The sequence below is a fragment of the Hemiscyllium ocellatum genome, unplaced genomic scaffold, assembly GCF_020745735.1.
Source record: "Hemiscyllium ocellatum isolate sHemOce1 unplaced genomic scaffold, sHemOce1.pat.X.cur. scaffold_281_pat_ctg1, whole genome shotgun sequence".
Lineage (NCBI taxonomy): Eukaryota > Metazoa > Chordata > Chondrichthyes > Orectolobiformes > Hemiscylliidae > Hemiscyllium > Hemiscyllium ocellatum.
Window position 1 is genome coordinate 602,473 of NW_026868215.1, and position 23,172 is coordinate 625,644.

A 23,172-nucleotide genomic window follows, 5' to 3' on the forward strand; every position below is an offset into this window, starting at 1 on the left:
GGACCGGGAAATAGCAGAACTATGGACAAAATACTTCAGTTCTGCCTCCACAGAGGAAAACAAAACAATAAAGAAAACTTCTTAGCAATACTAGGGATCTTTAGTCTGGTGAGATAAAGAGAATATAATGAAATTAGCAACTAACCAGTTTAAAGAAAGTATTGGACTGACATTAATGGGCATCGACAAAGTCAATAGAGATTTATGAAATGGCAATCATATTTGAGAATGTGGCTTTTAGCAAAATTATGGAGACGCTATCAATGCAATACGAGTGGAATTTCAGAAAATGCTTTGATAAAGCCCCAAGCCTATTGTGCGAATTCGAACCCTGTGGGACCGAGACTAATATATGGTCATGGTTTTAGAATGGGAGAGCTGGCTGGAAACACTGAGTAGGAATAAAACAATTTTTTTTAAATGGAAGACTAGTAGGATATAGCAAGGATCGTGACTTTGGCCCCAGCTATTCCCAATACACACCATATATTTGGTTGAGGGGCTCAAATGCAATATCCCCAACTCTGCTGACAGCACTGAACGATGACAGCATGGGGTGGGTGAGGGGGGTGTAAAAAAGCTCCAGAGTGACTGAGACAAGTGAAATTACTGGGAAAATACGTGGCAGGTGGAGACCAATGGGAGAGATTAGATGTTGTGCACATTGATGGGAACAATAAAATCGCAGGCTCTCATTTGAAAAAGGGCGTGGTTGAAAAATGTTGCTCTATAAAGGAATTTAAGCTGCATTTTTGTTTATTTCTGCGCAGCCCTTTCGGTACATGTAGGGCAATGAGTTCTAAAGCCAGAAGTCAATACTGGGAATGGCATTGGCACGCTGACCAGTGTATATAGACCCGGCAAGTGGGGAACTGTGACATTGAAATGAATCTGGATCTCTCTGTACACCAGTCACTGAAAACAATATTGCAGGAGCAGAAAGCAGGTAGGAAGATAAATGGTGTATTCACCTTCATTTTAGGGGGATTGAGTACAGGAGTAAGAGTAAGTGCAGCTGTACAGGGCGATAGTGAGACCGCATCTCGAACATTGTACAGTATTGTGCGCAGCTTTGGTGTCCTTACTCAATAAAGGACAAACCTGACATTGAGGGAGTGCAGTGAAGGATGACCAGACTGATCTCTGGGATGACAGGTTTGTTGTTGGAGCGGAGTTTGGGGCGACTGGGCTTGTATTCTATGCCGTTTAGGAAAATGCGTGGTGATCACAGTGAAATATATAAAACTCTGACAGGGCAAGGCAGATTGGAAGCAGGGATGGTAATTCCCTGGCGTGGACGTCTAAAACAAAGGACCACAGTATTAGGTACAGACTGACCACTTTGCATTGAGATGAGAATAAATGGCTGCACTCAGAGACTGGTGAACCAGGGGTACTCTCTCCCAGATCAGGCTGTGGAAACCAAGGCGCTGAATATAAATAAGGATTTCTGGAAATTATAGGGATAGGGAGAGAGCAGGAGTATCGTGTGAAGGTAGATCAGCTATCAGTCCAGTTTGTTCTCCAATGGCGTAGCAGTTGTGTTCCTTTGCAACACCGTTTTGTAGAAAATCTTGCAATATTAATAATGGGGTCTATGGGAAAAAGAGGGTAAGGGACGAACCCCCCAAAATATCAGTAAAGGCAAAAAATAATTTTAGTCTAACACACACTAGCACATTCTAAAATACATCTTTAAATCACATATTGTCATGAAACTGTCCTCTAAATGTAATACTTTCAAACTACAGTCACTGACTACAGCAGTGTACCTTTCACCACACTCTTCTCCAGAAAGCGCATGTGGCTGACTGACCACGTGATGCCGATGGGGAAATTTCAGTTCTCCTCAAGATTCTCCCACAGTTTGAAATAAAGTTCTTTCTAAATGTAGACTACAATTCCCGGTTTCAGGCTCAGTTTCAAGGCTTCCAGAGCGGATTGTATTCCTGTTTTAGCTGAACACATTGATTGTACATTTTGCAGACAGAGGATCCTGAGGCTGGGTTGTGCTGTTCAGCTGGTTCCTGGCAAGGAATCGCGTCACAGTGAATGAGAGTTCACTTCATGGATAAAGGTTCATGAATCACATTGCGGCCAAATTATATTTAATCAACACACGTTATCTGAGAACTGCCTGTATATTGAATGGAGGAGCAAAATTGATGGGCTGAAGGGACTCCAGCAGTTCTCATTTTATATTTTACAATGTTTGAACATATTAAGGTATACGAATATTGTATGGGTAAAACTGCATGAAGGAGATGTTCAGCCATTAACTAGCACAGGGAAAGCTCAATGTGTTGTGTGAAGTACTCATTTCCCTATGTTCCTGTGCAGTCTGTGGGAAAGCTCTGTAAATGTTGTCACAAACCGTCGGATGTTAGGGTGGAGGTCTCTGCATGGTCAACAGGACTATGTTTCCTGTTTGCTTTTCCGACACCAAGGTTGGGGCCGGCTGTTCTCATCAGGTATATCCTTTAAGACCTTGGACCAGTTGATACAATTGAGTGTCTTGCTTGGCTGTTTCAGAGACCATTGAAGAGTTTATCACATGTCTGTGTGTCTTGAGTCACTTTTAGGCCAGACCAGGAAAGCACGGGAGACTCACTTCCTGAAAGTATATTGGGAAGGAGATCGATGTTTACAATCAACATTGGACACCAGATCACTGTTACTGACACCTGATTTTACAGCTCGATATGTTAATAATTGTTTTTATTATTCCACCAGCTGCCACCAGCTGCCCAAGCATTAACCTGGTCTGTATTAATAATCCAATGACAATTCCACAACAGCACTATCTCCGCATGGGGACCTATTGGAAACCACACTGAGCTGCTTGACAACTCTGTTAAAAAAAAGAACTCCAACCAATTTTGACTGTCGTGATGGGACTGATGGGGTGCTAATTGGTCGGATTGTATTTATTCCCCTCTTAGGGAACTGGACATAGCTGAGTAATTTTCCACATTGCCAGGGAGATGTCAGAGTTGGAGCTGGAATGAAACAGCTTCCCCAGGGACACGGCTTGTTGTGTAGCACAACTCTTCAGTCCTATTGCAGGAATGGGGTCAGGGCCCATTGCCTTTGTCGTATCTACTGTGTTCAGCTGTTTCTTCATGTCACGCGCAGCGAATCGAATTAGTTGTGATGATGTGGGCATCATGACAGGGTGAGATGGATCATCGACTCAACATGTCTGGCTGAGGATAGTGCAGACACCACATAATTGATTTTTACACTAATGTACAGAACGGTTCCATTATTTAGGATGGGGATATTTATGGAGTCCTCTCCTCCAGTAACTTGTTTAATGGTCCATCGACTTTTATGCTTATATTTGGCAGGATGACAGAGCTTAGATCAGATTTGTTAATCGTGGAATCATTTCTGCCTCTGTACCAGATGTTAGTTCTGCTGTTTCGAATGTAACCAGTCAATTGTGGTAGCTTTGATGGGTTGTCATCAGGTAAAGGTACACATGGTACTGGCATGTTCACCCACACTCAGCACTGAACCATAGATCTGCTTGATGGTAATAGTGTACTGAGAGATTATCCTGAGCGAAAGGTTGCAGATTGTCATTGAATACAATTCTGCTTCTGCTGCTGCTGTGATCTACAGCATCAGATGATAACCCAGTTTAAGCTGCAATGTCTACAATTCAATTCCACTGACTGTCCCCCAGTTCACACCGAGACCCATTCACCCAACAGCCCTGTATTCACTGACCTACTCTGGTTTCTGGTGTGGCAACCCTTCCATTTTCATACTCTCACTCTGCTGAAATTCTTTCCTTGGTGTCACGCCTCCAATTTGTTACTTTCACTCAATCAATTTAAGGTACTAATCTGAATCTTTTCCTTTCAGTAATACCATCTTCAGTATTTGAAGTGAATGTGTTTCCTTCTGTTTTTCTCCCTGATGATGATTCTGAACTCCGCAGTGTCAGTGATGCCAGCCTTCTGCAGTTTCAGGGTCAAGGAACTTATGCGTTATTGTTCAGTTCCCAGTGTACGGTGCTCCATGTTGGACAGAATGTTTGGGCATCTTTGACATATGTCGTTGGAAATTGTTCAAAAACAGAAATTGCTGAAGAAGTTGCTGAAGATGTTGCAGCATTTTCTGGAGTGAATACAGATATAAACTTGCAGGTCCAGTGAACCTTCTACAAAGCTCCCTGTTTCTCCAGCAATTTTTGGTACTCTGTTTCCAGTATCGATCGTTATTTGTTAAATTGAAAATTTGTTCTGTGCCCCTATTCATTTCTGGATAAACACAGCAGGTCTGTCAGCATCTGCAGAGACAGAGAAACAGAGTTAGTGTTTCAAGTCTAGTGTGAGACTTCTTCAGTACTGAAAATGATTAGAAAATGTGCTTTTAAACCCCGTGCCAGAGATGGGGATGGGTGACAGGGAAAAGAGAGTGTGCCAAAAAATAAATGAAGAGTATGTAAAACGGGTTTACATTAAGATGTAACTGGGGGAAGGGGTTCTCTCTATTGAGTGCAAGATAAGCAAGACACAAGCACACAAGGCCATAGGGAGTCCAGGAGGGGGCATTTTGACGATATGGTATTATGTAGATCTGGCCATAGATACGTTTACATTGTCGAGATCATCACCCCTTTTAGACAAATAAATTCAGGTGCTTGACCTCTTATTGGCACTTGTAAGCGTTTCATGCTGCCTCAGTATTTAATATGGAGAAAGACAAATAACAGTATGGAGTTTGGGCTGAGTACTGTTTTACTGTCATGTTTAATATAGTTTCAAATTTGCAGTACTTATCTTTAAATGTATGTTCTTGAAGTTAGTATCAGATGGAGTGTAGAAGGCTGAGGGTTTTTCCACAGGATGGGAGAGTTCAACCATAGAAGGCATAGGCTTAGGTTGAAAGGGGGAACATTTACAAGGGACACAGAGACAATGTTTTTGCACAGAGGGTGGTGTGGAAATGGAATGAGCTGCCAGAGGTACAGTGGTAGATCCATGTACAGCTCCAACATTTGAAACTCACTTGGACAAACATATGAATGAGAAACATTGAGAGGCATATAGGCCAAATGAAAGCAGATGGGGCTCGTATAGTTTGGAAAACCTGGCCAGCATGGGCATTGATGAAAGCTTCACGCAGAGTCAGTGTGGTTTCGTGAAAGGGAAATTATACTTTGCCCTGTAAGATCATGCAAACTTTTTCTGGAGATGCCTGAAAATGTAACAAGCGGATTTGATATGGGGGGAATCTGATAGACAACAGGATTTCCAGAGATTTTCCACAGGGTATGACCAAATAAAAGATCTTACTCAAGCCAGAAGCTCGTAGGATGACGAATAATGTATTAACATGCGATGGTGATTGGTTAACACATAGAAATCGGAGAGTCAGGATTAGTGGATCTTTATGATAAATGTGAATCTGCTGGAATACCACACATATCAGTCCGATGGCATCAGTTATTGATAATCTATACTGACAGCCTGAAGGAGGGAGCTGAGTGCAATATACATCCGAGTTTGTGGATGACACTGAGAATCAAAAGGCAGGCCGTTATTTAACGTGGAGGACTACCAGAAAAGGAGCAGTACAAAGAGATTGGAGTCTTCCTGTGTATGAAACATAACGTCAGCATGCTGATACAGCAAGTAACTAGGTTGGGACATTAGGCAGCTTCCTGGGATGAAATGGTTGACTTACTGAGAAGCTCTATAATAGTGAAGCGATTATTCATTGGGTTTAAATGAATGGTGAGTGATACTGCTGAAATATCCAACACACAGAAAGGGTTGAGAAGGCAGATATTGAGAAGTTGTTTCCATTCCTGGGCAGAGTGTCGCACTCGAGGATATAGGTACCGAAAAAGAAGTATCGATTTCAATCTGAGATGCCAAATGGTGTCTTCTCTCAGAATATGGTGAATGTCTGGAATTCCCTAACCCAGAGAGGTATGGAGGGATACAAGGAGTCGGCAAGAAAGTGGAGTTGAGCCCTGGAGTAGATCAGCCATGTTCTTATTAAATGACAGGGCTAGCTTGATGGGCCGAATGGCCTACTCTTGTTCCTATTTATTAATTTCACATGTTATGCTTTTGGAAAGTAACTGGGTATTTTCCTGGAAGCTGTGTTGTACAATGTTGCACTCAGGGAGAGCAGATGATTTGTTTGAGTTAACCCCGGTGGGGTATGGGGGCTGTATTCCCAGCGAATCTGAGTCTGTAACATGACCAACATCTGGAGCAGAAGTTACAGAGAGGTCAAGCCTGGAAAGAGGGATTTGGGGTGGGTGTCGGTACCTGACCCAGCCTAGATTTTCCAAGTATATTTCCGAAACTACACCTCACCATCGGAGTGGCCTCGATCTTCCCCTCTGTATCAGGTCCGAAGGGCTGAATGGAACATCAGAACACAGGGCTGAGGGATACGAATGGGCCATTCGGCCCTTGGACACTACTCCACCAGTAAATAAGTTCGTGGCTCATCTCATTGTGGTCCCAACTACACTTCTCTCTCCATGCGCCATTATCCCTGATTCACCTGTCTATGGGCAATCAGGTGAAACCAAGCTCAATATAATATAAAGATTCAGCCATCCCAAACTTCTGGGAAAGAGAATTGGCGCTTGAATGAAATCCCACTTGGTGAGTTTCTCCTAATTCCTGCTCTGACTGAGATTAGATTCAGTTACTGTTTCTTTTTCTAGTCCCACTCCTCCACTGCTCCCAACAAATTTTAAATGTGACCAGGTTGGTGATATGGCAGATCATAAAGGTCTCAGACTGGGTCAGGTTCAGTGGAAGGAACAAGTCAGGCAGATTTCTTTAGTCAGCCACAATTAACTAAGAGAACTACCGGGTGTGCATGGTGGATCTGTGATTAGCACTGCTACGTCACATCACCAAGGAGCTGGGGTCAATTCCAACCTCGGGCGACACTCTGTGTGGGGTTTCCTCACAATGCTCCAATTACCCCCCACAGTCGAAAGATATGCAACTTACAGTGGATTGGCCATGCTAAATTGCCCATAGTGTCCAGGGATGGGTAGGATAGTCATGGGAAATGCAGGTCACATGGATAGGGAAGGGCGGCAGATCAGGGGGGATGCTGTTCGGAGGGTCAGTGTGGACTTAATGGATGGGATATCCTACTTCCACACTGAAGAGATTCTATAAAAATGACAATAAATTTGGACTATACCCTGTAGGTATCTATCTGATCCATTCTCCTCTAGGTCTTGTATATTTCAATAAGATCACCTCTGTTTCGAAGAGTGACCTGTTAAAGCCTTCGTAATATAAGGTACTCATTCCTGGAATACGTGAAGTGAAACATCTCCGAACTGCTTCCAATATAATCATATCCTTCCTCAGATAAGGAGACAAAGAAAAAATAATCTCACACTCAGAGCTTGTGTTTTATTTTTGTTTTCTCAGTGTTGTGGGTCTTTGTAACTCCATTCCCCACAAATCATTGAAGGCAAAGATATTGAATATTTTTGAGGGACAGACAGAAGGTTCTTAAATAACAACGGAGTCGAGGATTATCGGGGATTGGCAGGAATGTGCGATCTGGGGGAAAATATAAACGGTAGTACCAAATGACACGGCTCCAGAACATCCAGGAATATAATTCAAAACTGATGGAAGCTCAATGTATATTCCGATGGCTTTAATTCATGAAAGCTCCAGAATTATGTTTTTTCAGGACTTTTCAGTGGCAGTGATTCAGAAAAGAAAATATTGTGATGTCATCAAGAGAAGGGTAAAGGAACTCAGGATTCAGTAATCCTTATGACTCCCAACGGTGCTTCGAATTGCTTTGAATGGATCGATGAACTTGTCTGACTCTCCAGAGAAAGCAAAAACTTTGTGGACATTTTAAAGTAAGGTAGATGTTGAGATAATCATGTTTTTCTCTTAAAGAAATTTTGTTGGATTTTTCTGGTATCAACCAGTGTTAAATTATAGTCGGGGATTTGTAGAATACTCACTTTTAACTTCTTCATACTATTACTACACTTTTTCTCTTTCTTTGCTTGTGTCTGGGGTATGGCTCAAGCTGGAGCGAGTTACAAATGTGGTTGTGATGATTAAGTGCCCACCTATTAATTGTTATTAATTGCCCTGGATGCCATATTGGAAGCGGGCAGAAGATAAAGTTTTGTGATATGTAAGCGTTCCCATTGGGTGGGGTGGGGGGGGGAGTTGAGAAAACTCTATCAAGTGTCATTGGTACTTTGGATTTTGTTTCGTTCTTTTTTAATGTTTTTAGCTTTGGAAAGTTTTTACTGCTTGTTAGTTGCAGTAGTTTTAGTTTGCACAGATTTAAGCTCGATGAGTCTTTTGTCATCAATGCTTAGCGATGTGTAATTCGATATGAAATTCTCTCTCGAGTTCAAATGTTGCTCCAGTATGTAGTGGATAATGATGTGCTTAAACGGTGTACCTGGAACATTAAGGGGAGCCATCTGCCATTCAAGAGGGAAAATGTACTTTATCGTCTTACAAAAGAGAGAGTGAATGTTGTCCTGTTGCAGGAGATGCACCTTGATTACAAGGAACATTTGACGTTACAGCAGGGAGGGTTTGATCGGGTTTATTTCTCATGTTTTATACTAAGAGTGGGGGGAAATCATAATGGATAGGAAGAATCTTTCATTTAAATTACTAGATTATATTAAACACCCACGGAAGGATCGTAATCCTCAAAGCCTTGAACTATGGGAATTAATACATTAATTTGAATGTTTGTTGCCACCCGGTGCACCCTCTCAAGCTCCTGGAAGATGCCTTTCCCAAATTAAGTTATCTTGCATCGTGGCACATTATTGTAGAAGGAAATTCCGACTGTGTCATGGCCCTATGGTGGACAGAATGTCCAAACGTCCCTCAATATCCTCGTTATAATGTAAGCAATTAGTGGATTTGTGTGCAGAACTAGAGCTGGTGGATGTCTGGAGGTAAATCATCCTCACAAGTAGGGATTTTATTTTCTTCTTTAACCCACAGAAATTGCACACGAGGGTTGATCTCTTCCCCATCCCTGCAACAATCCTAGATTCGGTGGCATCCTGCGCAATTCGGAATATTATCCAAACATACCGGCCCCAGAAGTGGGATAGAAGTCACATAAGATTATGTTGTATGCAGATGGTCTTATGTTTTTGTCAAATCCCGCAATTTATGTAGCTCACGTGATGCAATGCATTAATTCGCTTGTCACTTTTTCGGACTTTAAGATTATCTTTACAAATTTGGAGGCCATGCCTATAGGAGATCTTGGGGAAATACGTGATGTTGAGGGCAAATCCTGGTTTCCTTTTAAATGGTCACGGGGATGGTTTCCCTATCTCAGTCTATTCATTACATCCGTCTTTGGCCATTTATTTAACGTGAACTATGTCGATTTGTTTGACAACATTAAACAAGACCGTCAAAGATGGGAGGCAAATCCAATATCCTAGCTCGGTCGGAAAGCTGCTCTTAAAATGAATGTCCTTCCTTATTTGTGATACCCCTTGTGAATGCTTCCTTTGATGTTTTCCAGACAGATATTTAAGAGACTTTATGGCTGGTTTATCTCTTTTACATGGCAACATAAGCGACTTTTTATCAAGCTAACCAGATTGCAACTAACCCACAGATTGTGGGGAGTAGATTCATTTAACCTGCACATCTTTGGGCTGTGGGAGGAAACCCACACAGACATAGCGAGAATGTTAACTCCACGCAGCCAGTCACCCAAGACCAGAACCAAAGCTGGGACCCTGGTGCTATGAGGCAGCAGCGCTAACCACTGAGTCACCACGTGTTAATTGATGGAGAACTAATGATATAATTTGATCAAATAATTCGTACGTATGGACTACCTGGTAGATACCTCTTCTGCATTTTTTTTTCAAGATCAGAGATTTGATTTTTAAAAAAGCAGATTTTTAACATACTCTTACAGATCCGATGGAGGGAAGAGGGTGCCTATTGCTCAGAATACACTCTCTGTCATTACCCTCTATCATTAGTTGGAAAGTGTCCCCTCAGACAAGACTCTGAAGCTTTGTGATGCCTGCGAGAGAGAGTTCAGAACACTTCAGAGACATGGGAGGATATTTGTGAAAATGCTCAAAGGATTTTGATCTGTAGTAGGACCCATTCAATGCAGTTGAAAATTCTTCATAGGGTCTATCTGACACCAAATTGTCTCTCAAAATGCAAAGTGGGATTACCTTCATGTTCTAAATGCAGAATGACTACAGGCACTCTTACTCATTGCTTGTGGTCCTGTTACAGGCTTCATCTAAATGTGAGCACTGTGGTAGGTGTGATAGAGTGGGTATTGAGGACTGAATTGGAGATGGACCTGGTTTCTGTTTTCCTGGTTCTGCCCAGGGTAGTTTCCACAGATAAACATGGGGAAAAATAAAGGTATCCTTACTTTCCGTACTTTCCATGTTAGTAAATATAGTCTTTTGGGTCGTCGTCAGCTCTTCATGGAGAATATCCCTTCCGAGTTTATCACTGGTATGGTGCACCAAAAAAACAAAGATTTATATGAGACATGGCAGCCCTTTTTGGATTACGGCAATACAGGGTTATCGGCCACTCCAAGAAGGGTTTTTATATAACCATGACGATATTGTCTAATGAATCTAATATCCATCGATGAAGAACCATGAACATAAATAAATGTATCAGTTAATGCTGTTGATGAACGAGAGCTGTAGTTTTGTTGTGCTGAGCTGCATTGTTTATTCATATTTATTGTTTAGTTTTGTTTTTCTTCTGTCTGTGTAGTGTTTTAACTTGTTTTGTATATACATGCAACTGGATGTATTTTTTTCAGTTATTTGAGTTGTGTTGTTATTGATTTATTATAATATTAAAAATCTCTTTTTCAATAAAATATTTTTGAAAATTAAAATGCTAACATTGATAGAATAGAGTCACAAAGTACTCTCATCAGAGAGACCACTCATGTTGGTTTCTCCTGAGGATCACCATACCTCGGATGATGGGGTGAGATTGAGAGAGCGTCCCTTTCATGGTAACCTCTGTAGGTATGGGGAACCGAGCCTGCACTGTTGGCCTCCCTCTGTATCACAAACCAGCCGTCTGTCCAACTGAATGGGAGAACTGTGTGACTTATACAGACAGAAACAGTCTCAGACTAAGGGTAAAAGAAACATTCATAACAAGTAAAGTGGTACAATTCACGTAATTGTCAAGATGACGGCTAAGTGTAAAAACGGTCTCTGCTCGAAATTGTATTTTATAACAAGACGTGTTTAGAAGCTGTATTTGTTTTAATATCATTAAGGTGAGTCAAGTGAAATAACCAGAATTATTAAGTGTGATTGGATATCTATAACCATAAAATAAGTGTAGATTTTTGTTTGGTCTGGGTAAAGCAGGCTGACCATTGCATGAAAGTATAAATATGATGGAATATATTGTTAGGTAGCCGTAACCATGGGAAATGCCCTAAAACAGGCGTTTGAAATAAAAGGGGTAAAAGTGTCTGAGTGCTGTTTGGCCAATGACAGGAATCTCGGGGGTTGAATGACTCAAAGTTCCCGTAACATGGAGCTGAGAAGACCATCAGTTCAGCGGGGACCTTATTAAATGCCACAGCACGTTTGAAGGGCTGAATGGCCTCAGCATGGTTTGAATTGTATGTGATTTGAAAAACGTACTTCTCTACTCCTTCCTCTTATATGTTATACACTGGGAAACTGCAATTTCCTGAAACTGGGAATTATTTGGAACATTATCTGGAACATTCCATAATCGGCATTCTCCAGAATATTCCATGATTGTGTGGGATGTTTTACAAAGGCGAGAGATAGAGAGAGAGAGTAAGCGTTGCATGCAGTTATGAGAGTCGGGGGTAGGTGCGATCACAGATATACAGTGAGTGTGAAGGAGCAGAGAGAATACGGTGACACTTATCCTGAAAGAGCAGGGAAGGTTATTGATATTTGTCCTGTAGTACTGGACATTTCTTCAGACTTCAGATACTGCACTGAGCTGAGCGGTGAACTCAGACCATGATTGGTGGGTCTAGTGGTGTGGCTCCCTCTGGGAAGAGAATGTTCTCCCTCTGTAGTAGCCCATCTGATACGCCAGCCATGTTCCATCAACAAACCATGGTGTAATTGCCCCTTATCTGCCAATCTGCCATTTCCCTGCCTTTGCTTTGTATCCATCTAATCCTATCCTATCTGTGTATTTGTCCAAATGCCTTTTCAATGTTGTTATTGTACCCACTTCAATCACTTCCCCTGGCAGCTCAGTCCATATGCGTACCACACGCTGTGTTAAAAAGATGACCCTCAGGTTCCTGTTTTATTTTTCTCTCCAAACATGAACGGATGTCCTCTCATCTTCGATTCCCCAACCTTGCAAAAAAAAAGTATTCACCCCAGGCATGCATCTTATAATTTGATAAAATCTATACTTCCATAAGAACCACCTCAGTTTCCTACTCTGTAAAGAAATAAGTTCTAACCTGTCCAAATTCTTCCTATAACTCAACCCTTTAGCCCAGGAAACATCTTGTAAATTACTTCTACATTATTTTTTGTTCAATGATATCCTTTCTAGAGAAAGATGAACAAAACTGTACAGAATACTCCAACTGCAGCCTTACCAACGTTCTGTACAACTGCAACATAACGTCCCAACTTCTATACTCAATGCCCTGATGTAGGCCAGTGTGCCAACAGTCTTCCTCATGGTCCTGTGTACCTGTGACCCAAATTTCAGATAACCGTGCACCTGATCTCCAACGTCGTTTTGTTCTACTACACTCCTTAAGTCCATTCCATTCATCCTTAAACTCCTACCTGGATTTGACTTTCCACACTTATCTATATTAAACTCCATTTGCTGTTTCTCAGCCCACTTTCTCAGCTGGTCAAGGTATTGCTGCAATTTCTGATAATGTTCCTCTCTCTGAACGATGCCTCTAATTTTAGTATCATCTGCAAACTTACTAACCTTGCGTTGTGCACTCTGATCCAAATCATTGCTATAGATAACAAATAGCAATGGGCCCAGGACCGACCGCTGAGGCACCCCAATTGTCACAGGCTTCCAGTCCGACAAGCATAACTCCACCATAGCCGTTTGCTTCATAATGTTAAGCCAACTGTGTCGCCAATTTGCCAGTTCACGTTGGATTCTATGTGATATAATCTTCTAGAGCGGGCTACTGTGTGGATCCTTATCAAAGCTCTGACTGAAATCGAAATAGAAGATGTCTACCACTGTGCCCTCGTCACTTGCTCAAAAATCTCTAACAAACTTTGTAAGGCATGATCCGCTACGCACAAAACGAAGTTGACTGCTTCAAATCAAACTTTGTATTTCCAAATGCATGCACATTTTATCTTTCAGAAGCTTCTCAAGTGGTTTAGCGAAAACAGGTGTGAAGCTTACTGGTCTATATTTCCTGGGCTTTTCTTTGCAGCCACGCTGGAATAAGGCACAACGTTTGCTACCGCCCAGTCTTCCAGATCTTGGCGCCTAGGCTTTACCTCTCGCTTCTTGCAGTGTTCTTGGATGTATCTGGTCAGGACCAAGAGATTGGTCTGACTTTGTTCATTCTAATATATCCAACAGCAATTCTGCTGTGATATGGACTGTACCAAGATTTGACAACTAACCTCCTAAAGTTCACAGGTCTTCATGTCTTTCTTCATGGTAAACACAGAGGGGACATTGAGGAATTCACCAATCTCTTGAGGTTTTACATGTGCATTTTGGATTTTAAAGCATCCTATTCTTTCCCTAGCTTCTTTATCTTTATTACACTGAATTTGGATTCTCTCTAAATGTCTCAGCCAAGGCTATCCCATACTCCCTTTTCGCCTTGCTGATTTCCTTCTTCAGTAAACCCCTCTATCCCCTGTATACCTCCAGGGATCCCTTGAACCGAGCTGCCTGAACCTGAGCCACGCCTCCATTTTTTCTGGTCAGAGCCTCAATATCTCTTGACATCCAGGGTTCTCTCTTCCAGTCTCACTTTGCCTTCACCCTCACAGAAAATGGAAACCTTGAACTCGAGCTCTCTCACTTTTAAAGCCCTCCCACTTGCCCGAAATCCTTTTACCTCGAAACAAACAACTCCAATCATCCCCTGCAATCCCCTGTCTAATTCCAACAACACACGCCTTGCCTCAATTTAGAAGTTGAATCTGTGGATCAATTTTGTCCCTCCCATAACTATTTTAAAATTAATACAACTCTAATCACTTTTCTCAAAATGCTCCTCCACTTTATCTCCTTCACCTATCCTGCCCTATTTCCCAACAGTAGGTCGAATGTGTCCCTTCCCGAGCATGTTATTCTATATATTGATTGTGGAAACTTTCCTGAACACACTTAACGAATCACTTTCCATCTAAGTTCTTAACCATCTGGAAGTCCCAGTCTATGTCCGGAAAATTGAAATCACCTATTATAACAATCCTATTGTTCCTGCAAGTCTCCCCAGTCTCCCTGTATATTTCTTCCTCTAATTCCCATTGTTGATTTGGAGGCTTATAGTGCAACCACTATAACATTACCATCCCCCTCTAACTACATTGTACCGTTCACAAAACCCCATTGGATATTATCTCAGTCATTTCAACTTTAAATACTGGTGTGATACTCGCCTTAATCAGTACTATTGGTATTTAAACTGTTTCCATTTACATCTCTCCATCGCAGGGATTTTCACATCATGGCACCCCTTGACAAGGCACAGTGGAGATATGGAGCTGTAAATGGATGGGAGCCGCACATCCTGTCATTTTCAGCATTGTTTGCAAGTTTCCCCACACTGGGCTGCAATCTAACACAGTGTCACCGAACAATGCAACAGTCTGGGTTTATATATGAATGAACCAATGCGGTCTGCACAGCTCCCCACTCTGGACATTTAGCCCATGATTATAGGTCGAGCAGTGGTGTGGGCTGCACAGAGTTCCATTCTGGATATTGCTGGGTTGCATTCAGCAGTACGCTAGCCGGATCTACACAGTGCTCCATCATGAACATATAATGGATGGAGTGGTTATGTGAGTTGGATTGCGAATGTGAGAGAGCTAAACATCTGGCAATACCTTGATTATTTGTTTTCATTCTTGTGATTGGACCCTGTGTCCCAGTCTCGAGCAGTTGAATGACTGCTTTCTGTTCCTGTGTCCCAGTCTCGAGCTGTTGAGTGATGGCCTTCTGTTCCTGTGTCCCAGTCTCGAACAGTTGAATAACTGCCTCCTGTTCCTGTGTCCCAGTCTCGAGTAGTTGAGTGATGGCCTCTGTTCCTGTGTCCCAGTCTCGACCAGTTGAATAACTGCCTCCTGTTCCTGTGTCCCAGTCTCGAGCTGTTGAATGACTCCCGCCTGTTTTTGTGTCCCAGTTTCGAGCAGTTGAGTGACACCTCCTGTTCCTGTGTCCCAATCTCGAGCTGTTCAATGACTCCCTCCTGTTTTTGTGTCCCAGTTTCGAGCAGTTGAGTGACAGCCTCCTGTTCCTGTGTCCCAATCTCGAGCTGTTGAATGACTCCCTCCTGTTTTGTGTCCCAGTCTCGAGCGGTTGAGTGACTGCCTCCTGTTGCTGTGTCCCAGTCTCGAGCAGTTGAGTGACTGTCGCCTAATCCAAGTTTTGTGGAAATAGATGTCCTCCTCCTGCTCCAGAGTAACAGGCTCCAATAGCTCTGTGCTCAACTGCTGCTTCTGTGGAATGGAGTTGAGAGACTGTAGCCTCTTCACATCCTTTACCACTTTTCTTCAGTAAAAGCCCTTCTCTTGTTTCTGAAAAACACCATCAAAATCTGAATGATTTATTTTTGTATTTGACTCTCAGTAATTGAGCAAACAAGCTGACTGACAGTATTCAGAACCTGAATATCCTCCTTCTATCAATAGACTCTCAGAGATGTACAGCACGGAAAAAGATCCTGCGGTCTGGTCATCCATACAGAGCAAATATCCTAAATTAATCTCGTTCCCCCTTGCCAGCAGTTGGACATCTCCCACTAAACACTTCCCATGCATGTATCCATCCAAATGCTTTTTAAAAGATGTAACTGTACCTTTCTCCACTACCTCTTTTGGCTGTTCAATCCATACACACAGAAGTGTCTGTGTGAAAATGTTGTTTTAGCGTCCCTTTTTAAATCTTTCTCCTCTCACCTTAAACCTTTGTTACCTATATTTGGACTCGTCTATCCTGTGAAAAGACATTGACTGTTTGCCTTATCTATGATCCTCATGATTTTATAAATCTCTTTAACGTTACCCCTTAGGCTCAATACTTGAAAATAGCCCCAGCCTATTCAAACTCTCCCTGTAACTCTAACCCTCCAACACCTGCAACATTCATTTAAATCTCTTCTGCACCCTTTCAAGGTTGACAACATCTCCCCGACAGCAGGGAGGGGAGCCCAAAATTAAAGGCAATATTACAAAAGTGGCCAAATATCCTGTACAGATCCAACACGTCATGCAAATGCTTAGAGTCAAAGCACACACCAATAAAGGGAAGATCACCAAGTGGCTTCTTCACTATGTTGTCTACCTGTGACGGCACTTTAAAGGAACTGAGAACCTGCACCACAAGGTGCCTCACAGGACAGCGATCTGGGTTTAATTCCATCCGTGAATGACGGACTGTGTGGTATTTGTACATTCTCCCCGTGTCTGTGTGAGTTTCCTCCGGGTACTATGTTTTCCTCCGACAGTATAAAGATATACAGGTAAGGGTGGATTGACCATCCTAAATTGTGCATGGTACCCTGGCATGTGTGGGCGAGATGGATTGGCCATGGGAAATGCAGGCTCAGCGGGATAGGGTAGGGGTTTGTCCAGTGGGATACTGTTGAGAGGGTCGGTGTGGACTCGATGGGTAGAATAGCCTGTTTCCTCACTGTAGGGATTCCATAATTTCTATGGAGTTATCCTTGATTGGCGACTTTCAACAGGACCCTACCTATTTCTTACTCTGATATTTCTTGCCAAAATGCAACACCTCACATTTATCTAAAATAAACTCCATCTGCCACTCCTCAGCTCACCACTCAACGTCTCATTATCTTCTGAGACATTATTCTTCACTGTCGACATTACCACCAAAATTGGAATTATCTACAAACTTACTGACGATACTTCACTTACTCAAGTACAAATGATGTGCATAAGCAACAAAAGACTCACTATTGATCTTTGTGGCACGCCACTAGTCACAGGTCTCCAAGTTCAGTGAACAAACGTCCACTGTCACGCCCTATCTCCAATATTCAAGAAAAAATTGGGCCAAAATGACGAGCTCTCCAGGATTCCAGGCAGTCTAACCTTGATAACTAGTCTACCATGTAGAACATTTTGGCTATCTTACTGAATTGCATAAAGATAACATCCACTGCCCTGCCGTCATCAATCATCTTCTTCACTTCCTCAAAAATTCCACCCAGTCAGTGAGACGTGATCTCCATTGTACAAAGCTCTCTTCAGTCCTTGTCTTTCCAAATGCATATACATCCTTTCCATCAACCAACCCCCCCCCCCCAACAATTTAGTTACCATTGACGTCAGGCTCACCGATCTATATTTAGCTGTATTTTCCTTACTTTCTTAAATAATGACACTATGTTAGCAGCCCTCCAGTCTTTTGACGCCTCACCAGTGTAAATCAATAATACAGATATATCAGCAAAAAACTTGAGCAATCTCTTTCCGAGCTTCCCACAAACTTCGTGGATACAACTGACCAAGTCACAGGGATTTGTTCACCTTTGTATGTTTTAAAATGTCCGATATCTCCTTGTAATATAGATACTATTCAAGATATCACTATATATTTCTTCCTTCTCTCACTGTTGTAATCTCCTCTACAGTAAACACTGAGGAGAAATACTTATTTAGTAACCCTTCCATCTCCTATGGTTACGCACATAGGTTGCCTTACTGACCTGTAAGGTGCCCTATTCTCGTCCTAGTTAATATTTTGCCATTAAAGGACGTTACAGTTGCTTCAATGCCTCGTTAACCCTATTTCTAAAGCCATCTCATATCCATTTTTTTTTCTGGCTGGAGTTCCCCATTGACTATACACTTACTTCCCTTATACCCCCCTCGGGACTCACTTGATCTCAGCCCTGTTTACCTGACATATACCACTTTCCTTAACTTGACCAGAGCATCAATATATCTAGCCATCCAGCACTCCCTGCACCCACCAGCCCTGCCCATTTCACTAATATACACACGATGGCACTGGACTCTCTGACACCAAGTTTTAATCTCCTTGCATTTTTCAACCATCCTTTACCTGCAAATAGGGTATCCTAATCAGCCTTTCACAGGGCTCACCTAACACTTTCAAAATTGACCTTATTCACAGTAGGAACTTTAATGTTTACATCAGGTCATTCCTGTTCCACACTAGTTTGAAACTTATATTTATGTGTAACAGATTTGAAAGTTAAATAAACACTTCCTGCCCCTCTGGAACAGGTTCGAGAGGCTGAATTGGCTCCTCCTGCCCCTCTGTAATAGACTGGAGAGGCTGAATGACCTCTTCCTGTCCCTCAGAAATAGACTCAAGAGATTTCATGGCATCCTCCTTTCCCTGTGTAACAGACCCGAGACATCAAATGACACAGCAACCCGTGGATTACGCGCTGCCGGTAAACTGTATTTAATGGTGGTCCAACCATTCTCAGTTACAGAAACACAGAGAACACAATGTACTCCAGGTGCCCTCTCAGTAACACCTCATACAGCTGCAGTGACACATCCCTTTGTTTTGAATGATTATGTTGGCAAAATGTGCCAATATTCCAGTTTTCCACCTTTTCAAGTAGCAACAGACTAATATGGGCTGAATGGCCTTCTCTTATCCCTCTGTTAGAGGTCCATAGGAACAGAATTGTTTTGGCCAGTTCCTGAGCAGCAGTCTCAATGCTCTTTCTCAAGGTTACGAAAGGATTTGATAACAGGGCATTAAAACCATGAGTAGCCTCACACTGGTCAATAATTACCGTACTTTGTGTTCAGGTATCTAGAAACTTGCCCAACCGACTTCTTATTATGCAGCCCATTTGTTTTTTTTTATATAACTGCCTCCTTTCATAAACAGAGTGGAACAAATATAGGTTGCTGCCGTGGTCTGTTAATATTCTCATATACAAGGAAAAAAAGATTAAGAAGTTTGAAAGATTTGTGGTCCATCCCTCAGCAAACCTCAACTATTCCATTCAAAACCAGTAAATGAAAAGTGATGTATGGAACTGGTTAACTGAGTCTGTTTGTTCAGTGACTGTGATTAATGCAACCTCCGTGGATTCTAATTATCTCAGTGGAGAGTTTCCATCTTTTAATGATAAATGGCCTCCGTACAATGAGTCAACCCATAACATGAGCGGGAGCATCACCGACAGCACTGCTGGGGATCAGCAGATCCAGAGCGTGGGGGAGGAGAGATCAGACTCTGAGAACATTTGACGGGAATGTTCCAACAATGGATCAGAATTTGAGAACATTAGACTGGAATATTCCAACAATGGATCAGAATCTGGGAATATTAGACTGGAATATTCCAACAATGGATCAGAATCTGAGAACATTTGACAGGAATATTTCAACAATAGACAGGAGTTTATCCGTTTATGTTTGGTATCTTTCTGCATTTGATTGGCCGTCATTATCACCACGGATCTATTTCGCTCTTCTCGTTATTCAATACTTCTATTATCCCTTCCTGGCTATCGTTGGTGTTCCTGGTGAGTGTCACTGTCCAGATTTTGTTTTCTTTGAACCAGTTATGACTGTATTACTGTTATTTCATATAGTCTACACTTCTTGCCAAAATTATTGTTCCTGTGGAATCTCTCAATCCAGATATTCACTTTACAGACCACTACTAACTGACATCAATGAAGGTGTTCAATTACTGTCACGCTCTCTGCTCTGGCAGTGTTACTCTTTGTATCTATGTTGACCTATTCTGTTTCAGGGGAGAACCACAATACATTGTATCATTGCCTTTGCTGTTAAGAGCATGGAGGTCATTGTCTACTGTTCTGGTTACAAACTCCACTTCCTCTACTGTTTCAACCCCATCCCTGGACAATATCTGCAGCAGAAGCAGACATGTCACAAAAGTGGGAGATCCCTTTGACACTGAGCTGATTCTTGACACCATTCCTTGACCATTTCTAACTTGAAATACTCATCAGTCCAGAATATGTCGCACTGGTTTATTCCATCTGCTGTTTGAATCATGAGATATGAAATACAGTCTCAATGAAGGCAAGAATCTGCTGCTGATGCTCCCGGCTTCAAACCTGCCCAAACAAATCTGATTCAAACTCACACCAAACTCCCACCCATCTGTCATTCATGCACGCTGACGTATATTGCTGTTGTGTCTGGCAATGCCTTTATTTTAACATTCTCAAACACTTTACCGTATCTGTCCATGAAACTTCCCTCGTTCTCTCTGTTGATTAATAAAAAGCCTGCCAGTTGTTCGTATTTAAAATTGTTTTGTTCATGTACATTCTTTCTCAGACAATGAGTTTCTCATTTAACCACGTCAATCACGCGCACACATGCACACACACTCTCTCCCTGATGAACACACACACACACAAGCAGAGAGAGCAAACCTTCCCATTGTAGGCAGTTACCTGATGTGAAAAGAGTTAACATATGATAGTAAAGTTTGCAATACTCTCATACTGGGCAGATAGTGCAGTTTACTGAGCAACACGCGAGCACGATCTGCACAGCTCACCATACGGGGCTGTCATCTTGACCCAGTTAATGTTGTTTGTGGTGTTCTGTGAAGCAGATGCAGATTTTGATGTAACAAACCATTTCAGCTAATCTGGCAATGCCTTTATTGAATGTTCTCATTCTTGTAATTTTACTCACGAAGATCTCACTTCTCCAGTTAGTCCCACTGCCCTGACTTTTTCCCCATATTTCCACAACATCTTTTTAGTTAATTAACTGTCTGTTTCAGTCCTTAATGTGAATCTCTCTGTCCCTTTGTATCTTTCCCGGGCCTTGGGTTTTGGCTCCCTAGTGTATCGAATGCTGGCATTGTGTAGCTCAGAAATAATGATATGGGGTGTGATAAGCGGTTGTTCACTTCCTGGTATGTCCCATATGCAGGTTTTCTGTGATATGCAAGCAGACATCCAGATCCCTTTGCACCGAAGCACTTTGAACTTTCTCGCCATTTAGATAATAATTTGTCTCTCCATTAATACTGGCCAACGTGAATAGCACCATTTTTTTTCTCAAGGTTTGTGAAGGTTTGTAGCTCAGGTTGAGATTTGGGGTGTATGTTTGCTCCTTGAGCTGTAGTTTTGATATCCAGACATTTCGTTACCTGGCTAGGTAACATTATCATTGGCGACCTCCAAGGGAAGCGAAGCTGTTGTCTCTTGCTTTATATTTAGATCTTTCTCCAAGATGTGTTTCTGGGGTTTGTGGTGATGTCAATTCCGGTTCATTTTCTGAGGAGTTGATTGATGGCACCTAGATCTATGTGTTGTTTATGGCGTTGTGGTTGGAGTGCCAGGCCTTTAGGAATTCTCTTGCATGCCTTTGCTTAGCCTGTCCCAGGATAGATGTGTTGTCCCAGTCAACATGATGGATTTTTTCATCCGTGTGTAGGACTACGAGGGAGAGAGGGTCGTGTCATTTTGTGGCTAGCTGGTTTTCGTGGATCCTGGCGGTTAACTTTCTTCCTGTTTGTCCTACGTAGTGTTTATGGTACTCCTTGCAAGGAATTTTGTAGATGTCATTGGTTTTGTCCATGGGTTGTACTGTGTCTTTTAAGTTTGTTAGTTTTTGTTTTAGAGTGTTGGTGGGTTTGGGTGCTACGAAGATTCCGAGGAGTCACACTAGTCTGGCTGTCATTTCTGAAACTTCTTTGATGTATGGTAAGGTGGTTAGGGTTTCTGGCTGTGTTTGGTCTGATTGTCGTGGTTTGTCCATGAGGAATCTGCGCACTGTATTTCTTGAGTATCTGTTCGTCTTGAATACTTCGTATAGGTGGTTCTCCGCTGTTTTGCGTATCTCGTCTGAGCTACAGTGTCTGGTGGCTCGTTGGAATAGTGTCCTGATACAGCTTCGTTTGTGTGTGTTGGGATGATTGCTGGTGTAGTTAAGTATTTGGTCAGTGTTTGTCGGTTTTCTCTATATGCAGGTTTGTAGTTCTCCATTGTCCTTTCTTTCGACTGTGACGTCCAGGAATGCGAGTTTGTTGTCGGTTTCTTCCTCCTTGGTGAACTTTATGCCTGTGAGAGTGTTGTTGATGATGTTAAATGTCTCTTCTATCTTGTTTCATTTTGTGATGCCAAAAGTGTCATCTATGTAGCGAATCCAGATATTTGGTTTGATGATTGGTAGGGCTGTTTGTTCTAGTCCATGCATTACCGCTTCTACTATGAATCCTGATCAAGTGGAGATCCCATGGGTGTGTTGTTGGTTTGCTTGTAGACTATGTTTTTGAAGGTGAAGTGGGTGGTGAGGCACAGGTCAATTAACTTCATGATATTTTCATTGGTAATGTGATTGATGGCGGTTGGTGTGTGTGATGGTCTCTTCTAAAAGTGTGGTAAATGTTTCCGTTGCCAGGTCGATGTTAAAGGAGGTGTAGAGTGCTGTTATGTCGAATAAGATCATTGCTTCGTCTTCTTCTATGTGGGCGTTTTTGATGATTTTAAGGACTTTCTGGGTGGAGTGGATGGAGTGTTGTGAATCTTCTACTAGGTATTTTAGTCTTGCGTGTAGTTCTTTGGCTAGTCTGTAAATTGGTGTTCTGGGTAGTGCGACTATAGGTCTGAGGGGGGCTCCTGGTTAATGGATTCTTGGTACTCCCTAGAATTGTGGGGTATTGGTCCCATCGGGTTTCGTTTTCTGGAATTCTGTCTTGTTTAATTGTCCGGAATTGTGTAATTTTCTTAGGAGATAAGTAATTTTGTTTCCTAGTTGTGTGGTCGGGTCAAGCGCCACCTGTTGGTAGGTGTTGGTGCCTGCGAGTAGTGCATAAGATTTTTCTATGTAGTCCCTTCTGTTCAGGATGACTGTGAGCGACCTTTGTCTTCAGGTAATATAATGATGTCTTTGTCTTTTTTGCGGTTTTCTAGGGCTTTCTTTTCTTGTGTGGTCAG